We start from the raw sequence: 22592 nt of genomic DNA, 5'->3' as shown, positions 1-22592 counted from the left end.
ATAAATTGCCTTAAGTCAATCAATTTTGGCGACAATCGCCCAATCATCAACTTTTGGCAATAAATTGCCTAAATCAACTCATTTTGGCTAAAAGCCTTCAAATTAATCAATCTTTTGGCTAAAAGCCTTAAAATCAAGCATTTTGGCGACAAACGCCTAAATAATCACCTTTTGGCAAACAATTGCCTAAATCATTCTTTTTTGGCTAAAAGCCTTAATCATTTTGGCGACAAACGCCCAATCAATCAATTTTCGGCAAGAAATTGCCTAAATCAATCTTTTGGCTAAAAGCCTTCAAATAAGCACTTTTGGCAAGAATAAGCCCAAACATCAATTTTGGCAATAAATTGCCCAATCAACACTTTTGGCAACAAATGCCTAATCAAATCAATCAATCTTTGGCAAAAAGCCTAAACAAAATGCACAAAGCATACACACACTCATGCATAAAGCATACCCATTCAAAGCCCTTCAAAGAAGGCCTATCGAACTACGTTGACTTTGATCTTCCATTCAAACGGAAGTACGTAGGCACGTTTGGGATCTAACCCCAAGCGGCAAGTCAAAATCACATAAACATTTTTTCATTGGTCCAATCACTTCATCTTCCTTGCAAAGCATTCACTCATGGTTAGTTCATCAGCATGACATAGTCTCGGGATCCACCTCGGGTTCGTTAGATCATGCCTTAAAACATTGGGTTAATTAATCTAGCATTTAGGTTAATTAAAATTGGAGTCACTTAGGGTTTTTTCCTAGTTTACCCTAAAATAATTAAACAAGTTGGCGACTCATACATCACGTGTATTTCTTCCTGCATCACATGCATCTGTATGCATTGATATTCAGGGAGGGGTTCACAGCATCAAGGGCAGTTGCAACCGCCTCCCAGGGCGGGCGTGACCACCTCGAACGGCGGGCGTGACCGCCTCTGACGGCGGGTCTGACTGCCTCCGACGGCGGTTGCAACCGCCTTCGGGCGCGCTTTTCTATAAAAACCCTATTTTTTTCCAGACTCCCTCTTTCTTTCTTGAAATTCGTGCCAAAAAAACAGTTTTCAGCCAGTTTCTTCTCTTTTTCTCTCTTTGCCTTCTTCTTTTTTTTCAAAAAATGAACCCTTTTTATAACCACAGCATGCACAGCTGGACTAAGAGTCTCTCCAAAGTCGAAAAGATCAACTTAGGGAGGTACGGTCTTTTCCTATTATTACCCTTAGGGGAGTGGTAATCGACTGGGATTTTCTACGGGCCTGCATTAGACTTTGGGACCCGGAGGCTCACGTTTTTTGGTTCGGGGCCATGATGGAGGAGATGTGTCCTCTTTTTGAGGAATTCTGCGCTATTATAGGTTGCGATCCCAATGCCCCTTTAGTCAAGCATGAGGTCAAAATTGGGTATGTTCGGTCATTTGAAAGCCTGTTTCAGCCGGCCACAGGCTAGGGCCATGATTGTTGGTGACCAGAAAGCAATTTTGCTGCCCCTGATTGATGAATTTTCAGAGGTTCACTCATACGACCCTGACCGGATGAGGTTGAGAATGCGGGCCTTGGTTTTCTGCCTATTAGCTGGTTTCTTGTTCAACAAGGATCCAGGCTTTGGGGATTTGCGACTCTGCCCCATGATTCGGCAGATGGAGGATATGGGTTGCATCGGCGGCATTGTGTTGGCAGAGACTATCAGGAACCTTGACAGAGCTGCTTTAGGTTTCGATGACTGAACGGTCTCTCCGATTATTCTCCAGGTATTTCCCCTTTTCCTTTTCCTTGTTTTTTCTTCTGGTTCTTTCCTTTGTAATAAAGGATCCATTACCAACAAAGGATCCATTACTCAAGTTTGGTTAAAGGACCATCTCCAAGTGCTTGCTGCTCCTACTTTCTTGCCTTACAACCCCTCTCAGTATCGTATGCGGAGGATCCTGATCACTCATCCGTCTACTGATGCATGGACCTCATGGCTGATTGAGTTGGGTCCAAACGAGGTGCTGTGGTTCATTTCCTGGTATGACATCACCCGCTTTATCCAGGTTAGCTCTCGCCATACTCGGGTTTACCTTTTAGGCCTTACACATTGCACGTGGTACTGTGCTTCGCGCGTTTTGAGGTAGATGAGGATAGACCAGACTGTTCTGATTGTGGATGACATTTTAGCTGATTCAGCCATCACTCCGGGTGTTACCCGAGCCGTCCTTAGGGCTTGGGTTAGAGACCATCACATGGTTAGGCCTTTACCTAATCCTGCCGGTGTCCAGACTTCTCCTGAGTATCGGACCTGGTTCATTGCCGTTGTCTGGCCGGTTGAAAAGCCAAGGAGGAATGCACTGCTGAATACACTTGAAGGTTGGGCTCAGGCTGACGCTGATAATGAGGTTGGGACTGATGAGGAGATTGTGTTGGCTCCCTGGACAGGCGAGGTTGGAGAGAGTTCAGCAGCTAGGGATGACTCGGAGGATGTTGCCCCACGGAGGCGACAGGATACCTAGACTCTTATAGGCTTTAGGACTTTTGTTGTTTTTCCCTTATTTTGACTTTTTATTTGGGACTTGGACTTTGGATTTTGGATTTTGTTTTTTTTGGCTTTGGATGTATGTTTTGTTTTTTTTTTTTTTTGGACTTGGACTGAGACTTCATTATTTATTTATTTTCCTCGGACTCTTTGGCTTTCTGCTTGACTTCGGACTGTTTGGGAATGTCCTTTGGCTTTTAAGCTTTCCAAGCATTTTCCAACCTTATTTATTCAAGCTCTAATTTTTGCCTAAGCCGCCCTTTCGGGTTTTCAACTTAGCGAGCTACCCATTTTTGCCTAAGCCGCCCTTTTCGGGTTTTCAACTTAGCGGGCCCCGACTTTTGCCTAAGCCGCCCTTTCGGGTTTTCGACTTAGCGGGTTTTTCTCTCTTTTTTTTTGCACTTTTTCTCTTTTCTTTCCTCTTTCTCTTTTTTTTTTATTTTTTTTTGTTTTTTTTTTCTTTTTTGGCAAAGAAGAATGGATTATGAAATGATTTTTCCATTAATGCTTAGACCGTACCCAATGAGGGCTGCCTACATATCTCCGATATTCTTTTTTCCGAAGAGAATCAGGTCTAATGTAGTTCGTTTGTACATTATGCAATGCTTATTATACAAAATATCTTTTTAACTGATCTAAATTACATGGATTCGTGAATTCCAAACCATCCAAATCAGTCAAAATGACGGCTCCGCCAGACAATATTTTCTTCAACACATAGGGTCCAGCCCAATGAGGATGAAATTTCCCACGTGGGTCTATGATTGACTGTCTAATTTCCTTCAGGACCAAACAACCTTCTTCCAGTTTTCGGTCTTTGACCTTCTTATTAAAATGCCGTGCCATTCTTCTCTGGTAAACTTGAGTTTGTTGGATCGCTTGTAATCGTTTTTCATCCATACCCAAGAGTTGCAAATGATAATTCTTAGCCCAATCTGCTTCGCTGATCTGGCTTTCCCGGATAATCCTCGCCGACTGCACTTCCAGCTCAATCGGCAGCACTGCTTCCATACCATACACTAAGGAATACGGAGTTGCTCCGGTGGGCGTTCTGATTGAAGTCCTATATCCCTATAGGGCATTCGGTAACTGTTCACGCCAAGCTTTGTGCTTTTGAACTGTCTTCTGCAGAATAACTTTTATAGCCTTATTTGCAGCCTCTACAGCCCCATTTGTTTGTGGACGATAGGGCAAGGACTTATGATGCTGAATCTTCTTTTACTTCAGCAGGTCAGAAAATTCACTTTGAAAGTGGGACCCGTTATCAGTAACGATCTCGAATGGCGTTCCGTACCGACAAGGGATGTTAGTACGAACGAACTGTGCTTCCTTCTTGGCATTCAAGACCGAATAGGAGGCTGCCTCAATCCACTTAGTGAAATAATCAACAGCGACTAGGATAAATTGATGACCATTGGAAGCCTTTGGGTGGATTTTTCCAATCACATCTATGTCCCAAGTTGCGAAAGGCCATGGTGAAACAACAGGATTCAGATTGACCGGAGGCTGTCTTTGCAGCTTGGCAAAAATTTGACACTCATGGCACTTCTGTGCGTGCCTCATGCAATCTGCATTCATGGTTGACCAGTAATAACCCAGGTTCATGATTTTTCGAGCCAAGGCTATCCCGTGCATGTGTGGACCAGACTCCCCATTATGTAAGGAATCCATGATGGTTTGAGCTTCTCCCTCATCAACGCACCTTAGGTGCAGGCCATTCCAACTTCTTTTATACAGAACTCCCTCAGTAAGGAAATATCCGGATGCTAACTGTCTCAATGTCCATTGATCAGTCTTGGTGGATCCCTCCGGGTAGGCTTCATTCTGAAGATAATTCTGTATATCCCAATACCAGGGCTTGTCATCCACCAAATTCATGATATGTGCTGGCTGTTTCTATAGCTGAACTGTCAGAGGTCGAATGACTTGGTCTCCCCCTATATTAACCATGGAGGCCAAAGTAGCCAGAGCATCAGCAAACTGATTTTTGGCTCGCGGCAAGTAGTGGAAGGATAAATCCTCAAATTGCTGAGCCAATTCGTCCAAGCGTTGTAGGTAAGGAACCAAACGATCTTCCTTAATTTTCCATTTTCTCAAAGCTTGGGAGACTATTAAATTGGAATCCCCGAAAACCTTGAGGACCTTTATTTCCTTTTCCAGGGCTGCTTCTAACCCCTTTATGTAAGCTTCATACTCGGCTTCATTGTTGGTGCAGTCGAAATCTAATTTGACTGCGATTGGGACGTATTCTCCACAAGGAGTTTTGAATACGACTCCAACCCCATTTCCATGGTAGTTTGAAGCTCCATCGAAGTACATTTCCCAGACTTCACTTTCCAAGCTCAACAAGTCTTCATCAGGAAATTCTACCTCCGGCATTTGGTCTTCAACCGGTAATTTTGCTAATTGATCAGCCAAGGCTCCGCCTTTCACTGCCTTCCGTTGTACAAATTTTAAATCATAGGCTGCGAGCATCGACACCCACTTAGCCATCTTACTGTCCAGAACCGGCCTCTCCATAAGGAATTTCAAGGGGTTCGATTCAGAAATAACGTATGTTGTGTAGGACGAGAGGTAGTGCTGTAGCTTTGTACAAGCCCAAACTAGAGCCAGACACAACTTCTCTATCTTATTGTATTTTAGCTCGTAGTCTAGCATCCTTTTGCTGAGGTAGTACACAACATTTTCTACCCTTGTATCTTCTGCTTGTTGAGCTAGCATTGCACCCATCGCTTCTTCTGTCACTAATAGATACAATAGCAAAGGCTTTCCTAGCCTTGGTGGCTGTAAAACTGGCGGGGATAACAGATATTGCTTTACTTGGCCGAAAGCTTTCTGACAATCCTCATTCCATTTGATGGCTACTCCTTTCCTGAGTAATTTGAAAATCGAACCACAAGTATTAGCCAATTTATTAATGAACCAGCTGATGTACTGTAGCCTTCCCAGGAAACCCTGAACTTCCTTTTTCGTCTTCGGTGCTGGCATTTCCAAAATGGCTTTGGCTTTTGAAGGGTCAATCTCTATGCCCTTCCGACTAACCATATGCCCCAGAAATACTCCGGAGGTAGCTCCAAACAGACATTTCGCCGGGTTGAGCTTTAAATTGTACTTTCGAAGTCTAAGGAAGAACTTCTCAAGTGCTGTTGTATGTTCTTTAGCTGTTTTTGATTTAACAACCATATCGTCCACATACACTTCTACTTCTTTGTGAATCATGTCATGGAAGATGGTCGTTGCCATTCTTTGATAGGTTGCCCCGGCATTTTTGAGCCCAAAAGGCATAACCCTATAGCAGTGGGTTCCCCACTCCGTGATGAATGTCGTTTTCTCTTTGTCTGGCAAGTGCATCATTATTTGATTGTATCCGACAGCAAGATCGGTCAAGGAGACCATCTCGTGTCCAGCCATTCGGTCCACCAACAAGTCAATATGCGGCAGGGGGAAGTCGTCCTTCGGACATGCTTTATTCAAATCCCGGTAATCCACACACATTCTGACTTTGCCATCTTTCTTCGGCACCGGCATAATATTTGCTAACCACGTCGGGTAGGCAATGGGTTCTATGACCTTATTCTCCAGTTGCTTGGCTACTTCCTCCTTGATTTTCAAGGACCATTCTATTTTCAGCCTTCTTAGCTTCTGTTTTACCGGCTTAGCCTCAGGGTATATTGGAATCTTATGCACCGCTATTGCCGGGTCAATTCCCGTGATGTCACTTGCCTTCCACATGAAGCAATCGATAAACTTCTTCAAGCATTCAATGACCTGTTCCCTGTTCACACAATCAGATGCAATGAATGTATGTTCATTTTCTTCTTTGCCGATTATTATTTTTTCTTTTTCATTTTTTATTTCATTTATTTGATTTTCATTATTTTTGCTTGGAAATGCTTGGAAAGATAGACACGCGGGGTAGTCAATAATTTGCAAGCTCTTATTGATTAGGACGGAATCGTCCTAAAAAATTACATCAAATTTGAAGTCTGGATTTTCTAAATCCGACATAGACGACTCAGAACTGGAACTGGACTCTGACTCGGTTTCAGACTCGGGGTCAGACTCAGACTCAGTACAGGACTTGATTACAGACTTTGACTCTAGGTTTGATTCGGGAGGGGTTTTGTCAGCAGCGCGTTCCTACTCGGCGTACCAGTTGGTGAGAGACCCTTTGCACGGCTTGATTAGGCTCATCAAGTCTTGGTTCCCATCATTTCCTATAATGACGGCAACCTCGTCAAAGAGACTGGGCTGCATGAAGTCTTCCACTTCCAATTCAGTTATTGTTTCGGGCTTGTTGCCCTAGACATCAGAAAATATTTCTAACCCAGGCAGCATCTTCTTAGCAGTCGGGCAGCAAAATGGTTCTTGGAAGCCACAATAAGGAATCGTTTCTCCCGGTTTGCAGAAGTGACCATTCAAAGTCAAAAGGTAAGGCCGCATCTGTATACTGTCCTTCCTTCCCCTCCTGGTTATCTCAGCACGGTCTTCATCTGTGGGCTCATAACCCAGTCCAAAGGTCCCTTCATTCACCGGACACTCCCAAGCCTGCAGTGTGGGGTATGTCTTTCCAGACCTTGCCATAATCATTCCCGGCAGGTAGGACATCCTCAGCATTAAAGGAACTATGCAGTTTATTTGCACTGTCCCGAAGTCAAAGAGAATTCAAGAGTTTGCAGTCTTTCCTTCTATGAACTGCACAGTGTCATACTGAAATCGCGAGAGGGGCAAATTGGCATTTTCAGGGTTGACCTCAAAGAGAGGCTGGCCCTTTGGCTTCTTGAGCTGGCTGTAGTCATCCCCCTGGATAGTGATAACTTTATCCTCATAAGGAAACTTGACCTTTTGGTGCAGGGAAGAGGGCACTGCCTTAGTATGATGTATCCATGGTTGACCCAGAAGTAAGTTGAAACTAGTTGGCACATCAATTACTTGAAACGGGACCTCCATCACAGCTGGCCCGATTGTTAACTTTAATGTAGCAACCCCCAACACTTCCCTCCGGGTGCTGTCATAAGCTTTAACTATTTGGTCTGATGGACTGAAATCTGTTTCTCGAACCCCAAACAGCTGGCTACCCTTAGTGGGCAGACGTTCAGTGCTGACCCATTATTAATGAGAACCATGGGCACAGTTTTATCTCTAGTCTGAACAGTGACGTAAAGGGCATCGTTGTGACTGCCTCCCTCCTTGGGTAAGTCATCATCAGAAAACCCGATGCTTTGCATCTTTGATGATTGGGTGAGGGTGGATACCAGCACTTCAGGGCTAACCTCCACCGATGTTTGAAGTTGACTCAAAGCATTGCAAAGAGCTTGGCGATAAGGAAAGGATGATGCTAGAAGTTCCCAGATTGACACCCTAGCTTGGGTCTTTTTTAACTGCGAAAGTACCGGGTCTTCCTTTGGCTCATCTGCCCTCTGGTAGGGCTTATTTTGGACTTTGTCCAAGTTTAATGGTTCATACTGTCTCCTGACCTCTTCAGTTAGGTCATTTAGATCCAGGACACAGATTTCATTCATTTCTAGGAATAGCTCAAAAGGATCGATCAATTCCTGGTCAGAAACAATAGCATTTACCCCATGATTTGGTAAGGGATTAGTGCTAATGTTTGGCTTACTCCTTGGAATAATTGAACCATTGTCCATCAGGTCCTGGATGCGGTTCTTAAGCGTCCAGCACGCTTCAGTCTTGTGCCCGTTACCCTGATGGTACTCACAGTATTCGTCAGCTCTATAGTTCCTCGGTAATGGGTTGGGTGGCGGCCTTGCTTCCAAAGGCTTGATGTAGTTTGCCTTGACAGCCTCTCGGAATACCAAAAGGATTTGCATCCCAAGATCAGTGTATGTCCTTCTTGACTGACTGCCATTTCTCATATTTCCCACACGTAAAGGGTTTGTGGGGGTGATGCTTGCCACTTCATGGACTTTGCCAGCTTGGCTAGGCTTCTTGTATTTTGAGGCTCCCAGGTCTTCTTTCAGTTGCCCCATTTGGATTAAATCCTCTACCTTGGTTGCAGTAGCAATGAGCGACTGGAACGTCGGTAGGTATTGAGTTTGCAATTGTTGCTGGTAGACAGGCAGCCAGTTTTTTATAATTATGTCCACCTGTTCTTGCTCAGAAGGCCGGTTGATCATTTGGGCGGCCTTGGCCCTCCACCTCGTAAGGAACGAGGAAAAGGGTTCATTGTTTTTCTGTTTGGTGGTCTCCAGCTCTCTCCGAGTAACATCCACCTCTATGTTACAATGATATTGTGTATTAAATGCATTGCAGATGTCTTCCCAGGTCTTCATTTTAGACCGATCCAGACTGACAAACCACCTCAAAGCAGAACCGGTGAGTGATTGTTGAAACAACTGAGCAAGGAGCTCGCTGTTCAATCCAAACGGGTTTAGGGCACCCACATACATTTTCAGGTGCATTTTGGGACAAGTGGTTCCGTCAAACTTGTCCATGTTGGGCATTTTGAACTTTGTTGGCAGTCTTGCTTCGGGGAACAAGGACAAGGAGTCCATGTCCACCACTTCCTTGTGTGTCTTAAGGGCAGTAATAGACCTTTCCGGCAATTCCAATTTTTCTCTCATTTTCTGAGCTTCCAGCTCAGAAGCAGTTCTGGAGGGCATGTCATCCAGGGTAGGGTTTGAGGATGTCGATGCAGCACCAGGTCCCTGATTGGAGGCAGCAGGATCACTTCCCCCAGCTGAAGCCCCATTTCCATTACCATTACCCAGTTCAGCTATCAGGGCAGTCCTTGGGCAGCCAATGCCTCATTCATTCTGGCCTCCATTCTAGCCTCTAGTTGGTTCATAAGGTTTTGGATGTCAGAGATTGATGCCATTGATGCAGGTGGGGTTGTTGGAGTTGTAGGTGAAGCTGGTGTATCTGGTGAAGCTGGTGATGTTGGTGATAGCACTGTAGGTGTGACTGGAACTTGGGTAGGCACTCGAACAACGGGTGCCTGTAAGTATAAGGGTAATTGGATTAGGGTATAGTGGTTCGTGTATGAGGGTAGCTGATGTGAGGTAGATTGACTCTTTGTCCAACTGTGCATGACTAAAAAAATGAAAGGATTTTTTATGTTCTTTTTGTGTGATGAGATGTCATGAATGCGCACAACAACAAGCCATAATCCATTTTAAAGATATGATTCGCATCATTGGGTGCATACAGTCCTAAAGGATAGGTTCTATAGGCTATGACATAAATAGAGAATTAGCTTATTAAGGGACCCTTGAACCTTGAGTATGGATATACCTAACCACATGTGAAACAAAGAGTTTCGCGTGGGTCCAATAGTACGCATACTCATGGGCCACCCCCAAAAGGATTAGGGATGGTTTGCGGTAACAGGGAGGACGCTTTGGCTGTCCGTCGACATAATCAAAGAGACCTGTCGATCAGTGCTACTTGCTATCCAGACTCAGAAGTTTGAACAGAAGGAGAAGAAATTCATTTGAAATTCATTTTTTATGCAATGAAGAAAAGGATTCTCAATCGTGCAAATAAATCGACAAATTAAAATGTTTTTAATTAAATTGTACAATTAAGTCCAAATTTCCTCATCCCGTATTCTTAAAGAAAGAATACTTGATTCGTGTTAGGGTACCCTGCAAAACAAAGCATAGTAAAATAATACCCTAAGGAAGGGCAGGTTAGTTTACAAACAATCGTAGTCCACTTTATGCAAAATAATTGCATGTAGTCCCCAGCAGAGTCGCCAAACTGTGAACCCCTACCCCCAATATTGGCATATGATGAATATGACTAAATGGTAGAAATGCACGTGAATGTGTGAGTCGCCACCTTGTTTAATTATTTTAGGGTAAACTAGGAAAAAACCCTAAGTTGACTCCAATTTTAATTAACCTAATTACTAGATTAATTATCCCAATGTCTAAGGCATAGTTTGCGAACCCGAGATGGATCCCGAGACCATGTCATGCTGATGAACTAACCAATGAATGAATGCTTTGCAAGGTAAATGATGTAATTGGACCAATGAAATGTTTAAGTGATTTCGACTTGCCGCTCGGGGTTAAATCCCAAACGTGCCTACGTACTTCCGTTTGAATGGAAGATCAAAGTCAACGTAGTTCGATAGGCCTTTTTTTAAAGGGCTTTGAATGGGTATGCTTAATGCATGAGTGTGTGTCCTTTGTGCATTTTGTTTAGGCATTATGCCAAAGAATTGATTGATTTGATTAGGCGTTTGTTGCCAAAAATGTTGATTTATGGCTTTTAGCCAAAAAGATTGATTTAGGCAATTTGTTGCCAAAAGTTGATGTGATTTAGGCAATTTGTTTGCCAAAAGTGATTATTTGAAGGCTTTTAGCCAAAATGGGTTGATTTAGGCAATTTGTTTGCCAAAAGGTGTTGATTGGGCGATTGTCGCCAAAATGATTGATTTAAGGCTTTTAGCCAAAAGATTGATTAATTCAAGGCATAAAGCTTTGCTTCGATTTAAGCGATTTGTCGCTGAAAATGGTTAATCTTATTTATAGGCAATTTGTTTGCCAAAAGGTGATCAATTGAATTGCGATATAGGCAATTTATTGCCATAAAAAAACGTGTTTAATTAAGGCTATTTAGTCACAATTATTGATTAATTAGACTTAAGCCGGACTGTTCGAAATAAAGGCGATTATACCATAGTCATTAATTGACCAGATACTGTAGCCAATATTATCGGATTTAGGCTTTAACACCACGATTATTAATTAACCGGGCATTTAAGCTTAATCATATATAATTGAGGCAGTTTATTTGCCAAATTGATGACGTGAATGCAATTATGCAGCAGTTTAATTCAGAATTGGAGTAGAAGAAGAATATGCATGAAATGTTGAAATTAAATGGGCAGAGTTTCGTTCTTACCTGATTTAATTGGCAGCCGCTTCTTAGCTTCAGCTTGAAAATTCCAGATTAAGCTCCTCGTTTGGGGAATATTAATTAAAATTAATTTAATTTAAGTGACCAATTAACAAAGCAAGAAAGCAATAAAGCTAAATTAAAATGCAGAAAAGCAGTAAAAGAACCGCAAGGAGCGTAGGGGAGAAGGAGCGTCCGTCAACACAGACTGAGTGAGTAAAAACTGAGAAATTGGGGCCAATTTATAGGGCAAATCCGGGCTGGAGGGCGGCCGCTACCGCCATGTCGGCGGCAGCTGCCGCCTTGACCGGCGGTCGGCGCCGCCGCCGCGTCCGGCGGTGTTTTTCCCCCGGAGAAAAATCCGAAATCTATTTATGTACTTAAATATTTAGGAAAGCGGTGATAAAAACCTTTTTGGATATACGATGCCGATAAATCGGTCTTAGAAATTATTTTTAGTCGCCACCCATTATTTCGGCAATGGGACCGTTTTCATTTTTTTGTTTTGTAAAAGTGACTCCATTTTAACCCATTTTATTCAAGGCCTTTTATTTGAGATAAAACTGGTCAGGCATACCAAGTACGATTCTAGGTAAGGGAATTGGGTATCGGAAAAAACCGGCCTCTTTTAACCTACGATTTCTAATTTGATTTTATTTTAGAAAAGCCAATTATTTAAACCCAACCCGAATAAATCGAACCGAGTTCCTATGTGGAAAATTAATTAACCATCCCAATTAAATCCATCCATTGCATTCATCACAAATAAAGTATATCATCCACCATCCATCCATAATACATATTAAATAAAATAAAAGACCCGCTCTTGCCTTATGGTTAAAGGCGGGCCACAAACCGAATCTAAAAATATAATTAATAGTAAATAACAACAAAAAATAAATCCCTCCAAAGCTCATAATCATCAATAATTGATTGGCTTTGTTTGATTAAAACTTAGTTTGCCCATGATTGATTATTTCCTGGATTAGAGTTAAAACCTACTTAATTGACTTGGAATTTAAATAAAATACCAAAAGTAAATTGAAGCTGGAAAACAGTCGCGTCACGCAGCTGTCCTACAAAGAACAGTCGCGTGACGCAACTCTCGTCTCTTGTTCTGGAGCTTGTAACAGTTGCGCCACGCAGCTGTTCTACGAAGAACAGTCGCGTGACGAAACTCCAGTTACAGCTTTGTAGATTAGAACAGTCGTGTCACGCAGTTGTTCTATGAAGAACAGTTGCGTGACGGAACTTCTAGCCGCGTGACGAAACTCCTCATAGTTTATTCAAAACACGCAGACACTTCGATTATTTATTTACAGTGAAACACTAAAAAAAAGTATAAAGAGAAATAAAAACTGTGTACTTGAATAGCTGCGTCACGCGAGTAGTCTATTCCAAGATAAAGCATTTTTGGACACGAACAGTCGCGTCACGCAGGTGATAGCTGCGTGACGCGGCTGCTCTGGTCCGCAACTACTTTTCAAACCTACCCTTTTTTATGTATTCTTTTATTTTAAGCGATTAGAACCAATCCAGAAGGGTTCAACAATAGGCAAACTAATGTTTTATCAATAATAGTCCAGTCAAATAGTGTGAAAATGGAATTTTAAGAGGTAAAATATTAGAAATAGAAGAGAAAGGTTAAGATTGTTACCTAACCCTCAGATTTGAGGATTGCATACGTTGGTATTGCTCTAGAAGTAATGTTTCACAGTCACAGGAATGTAATCACCAGGTTCTTCTATGAAAACAAAACGATTTTCCTCTCTTTTCCTCTCTCTTTTTTTGTCTTCTCTTTTTTGTTATTTTTCTTTGATTTTAAATCTAGATATCTATGACTCGATCTATCCCAAGTTTACTCAGACGAGTTCTTGAGAAAGAGCTTTAGTCGTTTTTTATGCCTAAACTCAGAAGATTATGTCTTAGAGAAAAACGAGAGCAAAAATCTTAAAAATGTCAAAAAGTTCCATTTTTGCTGTGTAATGCAGTATTTATATGGCTAGGGCGACAGAGCAGTCGCGTCACGCGGGTGGAAGCTGCGTGACACAGCTGTAAGCCTGCGTGACGTGACTTACTTTTCGTACTGTTGCCGCGTATCCAAACAAACAGTGCAGGCCGTTGCACGGGCGTGCGCCAGGGGTGTCAGACCCGTTAGAGCTGCGTGACGCAGCTATCAGTGGCGTCACGCAGGTTGTAGCTGCGTGACGCAACCCTAACGTGGGTTAGGCTCCTTTAGATGGTTTGATTCAAGTTTTTTTGGTTCAAACATTCCTGGTTAACCGTGAAACTTTATCCCTTGTCCTCATATCATCACCGGGTCAGGCGGGGCATAAAATTACGCGTCAACAGTTTGCCTCCCCACTTTATCATTAATTGTATAAATAATTAATGTCAAAGTGGCCCATTGACGCGCCTTCTATCTGGCAATTCTCTCGAAACTCGGTTTGATCGGCTCGGAAAAATGCTGAATCAATCATCCGGTCACCTTCTAAGCTCAGTTCGGTCGGCTTTGTCGATTTCCATTGATCTGTGAATGACTTCAAAACTCGGTTTGATTGGCTTTGAAGACACCTCCGAGGCTCGGTTTGATCGGCCTGAAGGATTTTAATCTGGCCACCTACTTAGCTCGGTTTGATCGGCTTTGTCGGCTCCAGTCGGTTTCCATTGATCTGTGAACAACTTCAAAACTCGGTTTGATTGGCTTTGAAGACACCTCCGAAGCTCGGTTTGATCGGCCTGAAGGATTTTAATCTGGCCACCTACTTAGCTCGGTTTGATCGGCTTTGTTGGCTCCAGTCGGTTTTGAAAAGGTATCTTCGATGCTCAGTTTGATCGGCCCGAAAGACACTGATTTCACCCTGGTCAACTTCGCAACTCAACATCGTTGACTGGGGAAGGAGTCTCAAACAGCTTCGCAATACACCATCGCTGGTCGGAAATTGAAATTGTTCTAATTAGCTTCGCAATGCACCATCACTTAATCAGAAGGACCTATCGGCTTCGAAAAACCATCACCGGTTGGCCTGAAAAATTGTTCACCAGCAGAAAAAAGAGCAATGTCCGTGTACGCACGGACCTTGTCTTCCGTTAGAAAAATATTGGAACATCACACGTTCCCATGCATTTCTTATGAAAACTTTGCAAAAATTTTATCAGAGGATTTGTTGTCAGTATTTTCGAGTATACTTTTTGTGATATAGTGGTTTGAAAGAAAACTTACCTGGGGTAATCGGGCCGTTTGACATTCCTGCCCCCTGCGTGGCAATTAGACAAAAATCACTGAAGTGTACGGGTCGCATATTGACGTCAAATTACCGAAGTGGACCGTTGCGGGCTTTGAAGAGTGGGCTTGGGCCGGTTGGTTGGAAAAATGGGCTTGGGCCTAGATATCTACTATAAGTAACTTCCTTCTTAACCGATTCATTTTCACTTATTCACAAACCCTAAGCGATTGAAAATTCTCTGAACTGTTCAACCGAAAGAGATGTCTCAGCTTCCTGAAATCCCTGCTTCCGCCTACACTCGGGAGATGGAAACCCTCGGGGCCCTACCCTATATCCCCACATTCGACGGTGAGCCGGTGCCGGTGAGTCGGAACCCGCTAACCCCCGGGACGCGACCGCTGCAACTTCTTCCATTGCCGGGTTCGGAGTTTCCAGTCTGATATGAAACGAGTCAGATGCGCGGCTTTCGGTCCGAGGTAAGTAAAAATTTCTTCAATTTTTTTGTTTTTTACTGCTTTTGATCCGTAACTATAGCAATAGGGCTGCTCTTTACTGTTTATGCCTGCGTCAACAGTCGCGTCACGCAGGTAGGAGTTGCGTGGTGCGGCTGTTCTTCCATGAACAGTTGCATGACGCATCTGTTCTTGCGTGAACAGTTGCGTGACGCAACTGTTCGAGGTGCCAGAAACCCTAGCTTGCCTTGAACCTTAGGATCGACCTATTTAGACTGTGTTTAGACCTTGATTTATTGAGTTTTGATTGCTGATAACTCCGGGCGACTTGATTTTGCCCTGAAATTGCATAAAAACAACACAAACGTAGTGAAATTAAGTTAAAACTGGACTGCTGCGTACCTTCGACAGTTGCGTCACGCAGCTGTTCTTAGGAAGAACAGTTGCATGACGCGACTGTTTGTCAATGAATGGTTGCCTTGAACAGTTGCGTAACGCAGCTAGAGAGATGCGTGGCGCGGCTTCGTGGTTGCGTGACGCATCCGTTCTTGGGACCACATATCTTGAACAGTGGCGTGGCGCAGCTGCAGAGTGGCGTGGCGCAGGTGTGGAGATGCGCTACGCAGCTGTGCTTCTATTTGCGCAACTTGGGTAAAGCTGCGTGGCGCGACTCTGTAGACGCGTGACGCGACTGGGAGTTGCATGACGCAGCTGTGGTTCAAACCAAAACCTTGGTTTTTTTTTTATTTTTTTTATTTTGCCTGTCAGAGAAGAAAACAAACAATCGTTAGCCTTATATTTATTGAAATTGAAATTTTCTTACAGGTTAATCTGGGCAAGGCCCGCTCAGGTGGATCAGCTACTGATGCTTCTGCTTTCTGGGATCTGCTGGACCCTCCTATGCGAGCTCGGGTTGTCGCTGCAGGTTTCAGGGATTACGCTGCCGGATTGCGCCGTACGCAGCCTCGTTTCCCGCCTGCTATGCGATATGCATTGATGGAGCGATGGAACGACTGCACGCATACTTTCGTGTTCGGGTTCGGAGAGATGACCCTTACTCCCGTGGATTATGCTGCTATCACCGGCCTTCGCTTTACTGGCCCGGCTCCTCCATTAGACGCTCGATATCAGATAGCTGCTATCGGAGCTCAGCTTGTGCGCTCCTTGCTCGGTGTTACCTCACAGACTCGGTACACCGTGCAGGGATGTATGTCCTACGAGATGGTCTTCCGGTTCTGGGCCGAGAGGATCAGGACCCGGTTGGAGGCTTGGAGGGAGTTGTCGGAGGATGTCCGACCTGCCGCTCCTGCGTATACTCGCGAGGAGAGGGACCAGGCTGTTCGGTCCTTCTTGTTCTATATTATTTCTTCCCAGCTGCTGTGCACCTCCCAGAATAAGGGAGACCCTGCAGTGCTGGCATGTCTTCGGGATCTGAGCCAGGTCGGATCCTTCGACTGGGCCACACTCGGTTTGGCTCATCTCTATCACGGTCTGGACGTCTGGACCCGTGGTAGCGGTGAGTCGAACTGGCTGTTCATCCGGCCTTTGGAGGTAATACACTTTCACTCTTAACCCTTTTCCTTTTCTTCTTTGATCCGCTGTTCTCAACTGTTCAACTAACTGATGTTATTTTCTGTCTCTGTTGCAGGTGTGGTCTTACGAGTACTGCATCTACCCGGGCGGTCCTAGCGGTGATTCTCCCGTCGAGTCCAGGAGGATTCCTCGCTATCTGGCCCACTGCCACCATACTTATGCCAGTGGCGAGGATCCCGAGTACTGGCGGAGCTTCCTTAATGACAGGGAGCTGTCTGATGTGAGTACAGAAGGAATCTCTGAATCTTTGACTTGTCTCTCTTTATTTTGACGCACAACTAATGTTGATTTCTCATCATCATTTTTTGCAGCTATCCTTGGAGCCATGGGATTGTGAGGCCTGGAGGACCTATCCGGGGCCGGAGGTGGCTGAGTTACACACCCGGTCGAGGCTGTTGATGCGAGGATACTGGGCTGACCGGTACTTCCTAGGAGAGAGAGTCTTCGACACTCCGATCGATCCAGCATAGCGGAGAGTGCCTCATGCCCCTCCTTGGCATATGTGTCTGCTGGAGTGTTTGACTCGGGAGGACCTGGAGGTAGAGTATAGGGGCTTCTCAGCGAACGATTTCCTATCCGCCAGTGATTTTCCTTCTTACTTTGCCTCTCGGATGCAGGCTCGACTTCCCGAGGTTCTCGAGTACATCTAGGTAACTCATTTGACCTTCAACCTTGTTTACCGTTATCATTCCTCCCCCCCTTTTTGAACTCACTGATGCTATTAGTTTCTTTGTAACTAAATGCAGGAGCAGAAGACGCACAAGACTGCAGCTCACTACCGGGCTGAGGCAGCAGCTGAAGCCGGTGGCGTGGCGGCTCCGGCCGGACCAGTCGGTGTAGTACTGGGCGATGTCCCGTTTCCTCCAGGCATGGAGGTGGTGTTGGATGCTGGCCTTGGCCTGGGATCTGGCATCATTATTCCTGCTGACCTACGGCAGGCTCCTCCTCCGGTGCAGCTGGATCCTGAGCACACTACACATGTAAGTCATAAACCGAATTTACCAAGTTAGAAACATTTTACCTGAATATCCTTTTGATGGATTTTTATTGTTTACAAGTGCCGGCCCAGAGGTACCAGGAGATCTGCCAGCGCTTCGGGTTTGCCCGATCCTACATCGGCAGGCTTTACTCCGAGCGACATGAGCTGGTATGTATTTTATACATTTTTACCTTTTTGCTTCTTATTATCTTGGTAACCTTTCTTACATATGCTTGTCTTTACAGGAGCTGGAGAATGGGAGGCTGCGAAGGCATCAGACCTGCCAGTCCAGTGCCGTGAGTCGGCTTCAAGCAGAAGTGGAGCGGCTTCGGACGAGACTAGAGGTTGAGGGTATCCCGCTCGACTCTTCTGATGAGGATGAGGATGGCTCTTCTTCCGACGACGTGCCACCATCTCCACCCCCTCCGGCTGTTGCTGGTCCTAGCCGCAGGCGGCGGTAGTCCTGCTACATGTCTCCTCCGTTTTTGAACATTTATTAGTTTTCTAATTATTATACATTTTTTGGATGGTTGTACAATCATATCCACATTTTATGATATTGTCTGTATTTTATTTATTTTTTTTATTACTTTGTCGTATGTGTTTATGTTTTATAACTGTGAAGTCTCATTCCTGCAAAAATAAAACACAAACACAACACGAAACACACAACAACGATGTCCCATTTGTTTATAAAAATGGTTCACCTTATTAGCAGTTAGTGAATCGATTTATTGTAAATGAATATATGAAATGAAATGAATAAAGAATAAAATAATGAACTTAACATGGAACATGATCAGAAATCACTTTCCAAACAGAAAGCGTACTGTAGTACTTACCTGATAAGGCGGTCCACTCGGTGAATGCGGACGTAATGGCTTAACCATCCTTTCTCGATTAATACGATCGTAAAGACTCAACTTCCTTATTGTACAGGCCGTCCTTCCTATTAATCAATGTAGGTTTGAATGCTCACCGACCCGAATGGACTATTCAGGACTGTCCTTTCAACTACCTCTGACGATGACTATTAAGTTGAGTGATGATGATGTTTCGCCCATCGGTTTCTTCACTCTCCTATAAGTGGAGGTTTTACTTCGCACTTCCTTCACAACCAGCATTCAAAGCAAATCTGTTTCTCAGATAATTTTTCTTCATGGCTTTTAGGAACCAAGTTTCATCCTTTGTCCAATCCATTTCTGACGATCTATGGCAAATTCCTCCTATGAACTAACTCGTTTGGCTGAAATATTTCAAAGATTTGAAACCTGACTATGGCTTCTTGTCTTGGCTTGTTGCGCACTTCAATCCTAACACCATGGTTTTCCGGTTTGAAGATTCTGAAGTAACTCCGACCTATGAGGAAATGTGCACCGTGATGGATCATCATCCTGAACAAAACGAAACTCCGGCCTTGCCCCCAGGTCCTAGGTATGATCTAGCTGAGATCGTGTCCTTATGCCCGGTTTACCTCCCTGATGGCATAAACGTGGATCAAGGTCTTCCCTTGGAGCCTTTCTTGAACAGGGTTTTGTCCACTGATCTAGATCTACCTTGGATCCGAGCTTGCTGCTTCTTGCTGTTGAATGTGTATGCGATGAAGAACCGTCGACCCGGAATTGGGGATTTCCGACTTCTAACCATTGTCCGTGACATGCAATTGTATCATCGTACTGTCTTCATGATGATCCTAGGAGAAACCATGTGTTGGGTCAGGGATATTGCCCTTCACATTACTGACTTCAATATTCATCATCGCGGCTGTCCATTGCTATTGCAAGCCTGGGCTCTGGACAAATTGAGTCTGATTCCTGCAGTTCCAGCTCGCTTGATTCCAACTTATGGACCTGCCGTTTTCCAATCTCGGTCTCGGAGACGCTTCGATTTTGGTGGTAACCCTACTATTCGGTGGACCTGTCCTTGGTGGAGAATTAGACTGGCCACGATTGGAAGTATGAATCTCAATTATGTGTTGTATGCCAGTCTAGACCGTTCCATGGCCTATTTCCCAGATAGGATCAGTCGTCAGTATGGGATGATACAACGTGTTCCCCGAGTCCACAACTTCGAGAGCGGTCTGATAACATCACATCTGTTGACTAATTTGGCCGATCGTTGGCAAAGTCGAAACACCGTGCATTTAGATGAAGGAATGATGCAAGACACTGTGACACCTGCATATGCCAACTGGTTCTTCACCCCACAATGATGTCACGTTCTGTGAAGGTTGACCTTTGCTGATAGGCCTCATCAGAATAAATTGTCGTTTGTTGTTTTTATTTTGTACTCAAGCCATGAGCTTTCATCTAAATGTATCTGCTTTTCTTTTAATCAATGGCCTTGACGATTCTGTCTTTATTAATTCCTGCACATATGAACAACGAAAGACAACAAAACTTTTCTTTCGAAATTATTTGTTGTGTTAGTTATCTGGGCCTCCTACCCCTGGGTTAATAAATGAAAACTCATAAAGTAAAAATTATTCTGTAAAAAAAAATAGGAACTTATGCTTGTAAACAACAAAGAATGAAGTGACTGTTTTATTACCTGCACAAATAAAAATAATAGATGCAACTCCTTTATGTATGCATGAACTTATGTGAGTGCTAAGGTTTATTCATGGTTTTATATTGATCTTTCCAGGGGAATCACTGAGAAAATGGTGTTCGTCCCTCTGATCAATGTCTTTTTTTTTAAAAAAAAAATTCAATGTTTAGGCAGGGCCAGCAGCCAAGACATTTCACACCAAGTGAGTCGATCTTTGTTTAAATAGGCAAAGAGGAAGGTCTTGCATTCTTCGACCGTAATTCCAGGACAAAAACAAAAATTTTAAAACACAAATCCTTTATTAATCTTACTTCTTTTCAACATTATATAGAAGTAAAGAAAGTTTATTCTAATACAATGGTCATTCGCTCTAATTACTTGATTTCCTATTCTCCTTCGAGTCAAGTTGATGGCGTTGAGCAATCAGTCACTAATCTGTCACGAACGCATGGCATGAATTCTGCATTTAAGTTAAGCACCACGCGTTAATCCCGAGATTTTACTATCATTATTTTGCATTTTTTCTTTTACGTGCTCTAACTTTTGCCTAGGCCGCCCTTGCGGGTTTTCAACCTAACGAGCTCATTTCTTGCCTAAGCCGCCCTTTTCGGGTTTTCAACTTAGCTTTTTTTTTTTTTTTGTTGTTTTTTTTTTTTGTTCTTTTTTTTTGAAATCATCATCTCAGACATAAAATCTTTTCATTTGATCTTGATTGATAATTCGATTGACAGGCTCTCCTTCCATAGTGACTAATTCGACGACGCCTTTAGGTAGCAGCTTCTGAATTCTGAACGGCCCATGCCAGTTGGGTTTGAATTTCCCAGCAGGATGATGTTGGCCTTCATGGTCCAATAACCTGATTAACACCAAATCTCCATTCTTTAAAGCCCTTGGATGTACCCGCTTGTTGTAGAAACAAGCAATCCTCCTTTTTCTCATTTGATCCTGGAATCGAGCATTCAGTCTCCTTTCGTCTAAGAGCATCAGGTCTTCATACCTTTTCTTGACCCATTCTTCTTCGGTCAGACCAGTTTCTACCAAAACCCTGAGAGACTTCTTTTCGAGCTCTACTGGTAACACTGCCTCCATCCCATATACCAATTCGAAGGGAGAAGCTCCATTTACTGCCTTGAAGGTAGTGCGATGCCCCCAGAGCGCGAAAGGAAGTTTCTCAGCCCAGCTTCTATATCTTTCGCACATCTTTGCCAAGATTCTTTTGATCTCCTTATTTGCGGCTTCTACTGCACCATTAGCCTGAGGGCGATAAGGAGAAGAATGGTGATGCTCAACCTTGTATCTATAAAGCAATTGGCCAACTTCTGCTTGAAAATGAGAACCATTATCCGTAACTATGTGATGGGGAATTCCATAGCGACAGAAAATGTTCTGTTCAATAAACTTTGCCACATGCTTGGCAGTTAAGATTCTGTAAGATTGAGCCTCGATCCATCTAGAGAAGTAGTCGACTGCCACTAATATATACTGATGACCATTGGATGCTGCGGGTGAGATTTTACCGATGACATCTATGCCCCATGCAGAAAAAGGCCACGAAGGAGTTGTCGGATGGAGTTCGACAGCAGGTAAGTGGCTTCTATTGTCATGATATTGGCAAGTTTTACAACGGCGCACATACTGAACACAATCGCCTTCCATCTGTATCCAAAAATAACCTTGCCTCATGATCTTTCTTGCTAAACTCATACCGCTTAGATGAGTACCGCAGACTCCTTCATGAACTTTTCTCATTATGTCCTCTCCTTTCTTACTCATGCATCGTAGCAACATCCCATTCCAGGTTTTCCTATAGAGTTCGCCATCGGCTAGGACATAGTGCAGAGCCATTTTCCTTAAGACTGTACGGTCTTCTTTCGTCGCATCATCAGAAAAAGTACCATCTTTCATATACCTCAGGATATCCGTAAACCAGGGTTCTTCCTCCGACTCCACCTGATTCACATAATGTTCTTGATAGCACGGGATATTGGCTGTGGTAATGTAAATGGCTTCTTCGGAACTTTGCTTAAATCCTGCCAAGCCGACGCTAAGTTTGCCAAGGCGTCCGGAATTCTGTTATAGGTTCTTCCTATGTGAGTGAAAGTGATCTTGTCAAATAGTGCTGCTTTCTTCAACAAGTACTCAACATAGGGCTTCAATCTTTCCTCTTCTACCTTCCATCTCTCGTTGGCGTGCTCGATAACCAGTAAAGAATCTCCTATTACTTCGACCTCCTTAGCGCCGGACGCAAGAAGAGCTTCCATTCCCATGATGCACGCTTCATATTCTGCCATATTGTTAGTGACCGGGAACAATAGTCTCTTGCACATGGTTGTGACTTCGCCATTAGGTGCTTCTATAACAATACCAGTCCCAGCTCCGTTTCTGTTGGCTGATCCATCAAAGTATAATCTCCAAACTCCTG

At 43.8% G+C, this 22592-nt stretch overlaps 1 pseudogene; it reads left to right on the top strand.

Annotated features, from left to right (window-relative positions):
• Positions 1-17920, top strand: part of LOC149494615 (uncharacterized) — a 68634-nt pseudogene extending 50714 nt beyond the window's left edge.
• Positions 17921-22592: the final 4672 nt, after the last annotated feature.

This window comes from Jatropha curcas, chromosome 7 (assembly GCF_041381405.1).
Source record: "Jatropha curcas cultivar XTBG-Jc1 chromosome 7, XTBG_Jcur_1.0, whole genome shotgun sequence".
In the NCBI taxonomy this organism is placed as follows: Eukaryota; Viridiplantae; Streptophyta; class Magnoliopsida; order Malpighiales; family Euphorbiaceae; genus Jatropha; species Jatropha curcas.
Note: the sequence above shows the minus strand (reverse complement) of the source record. Positions and strands in the feature narration are given on the sequence as shown.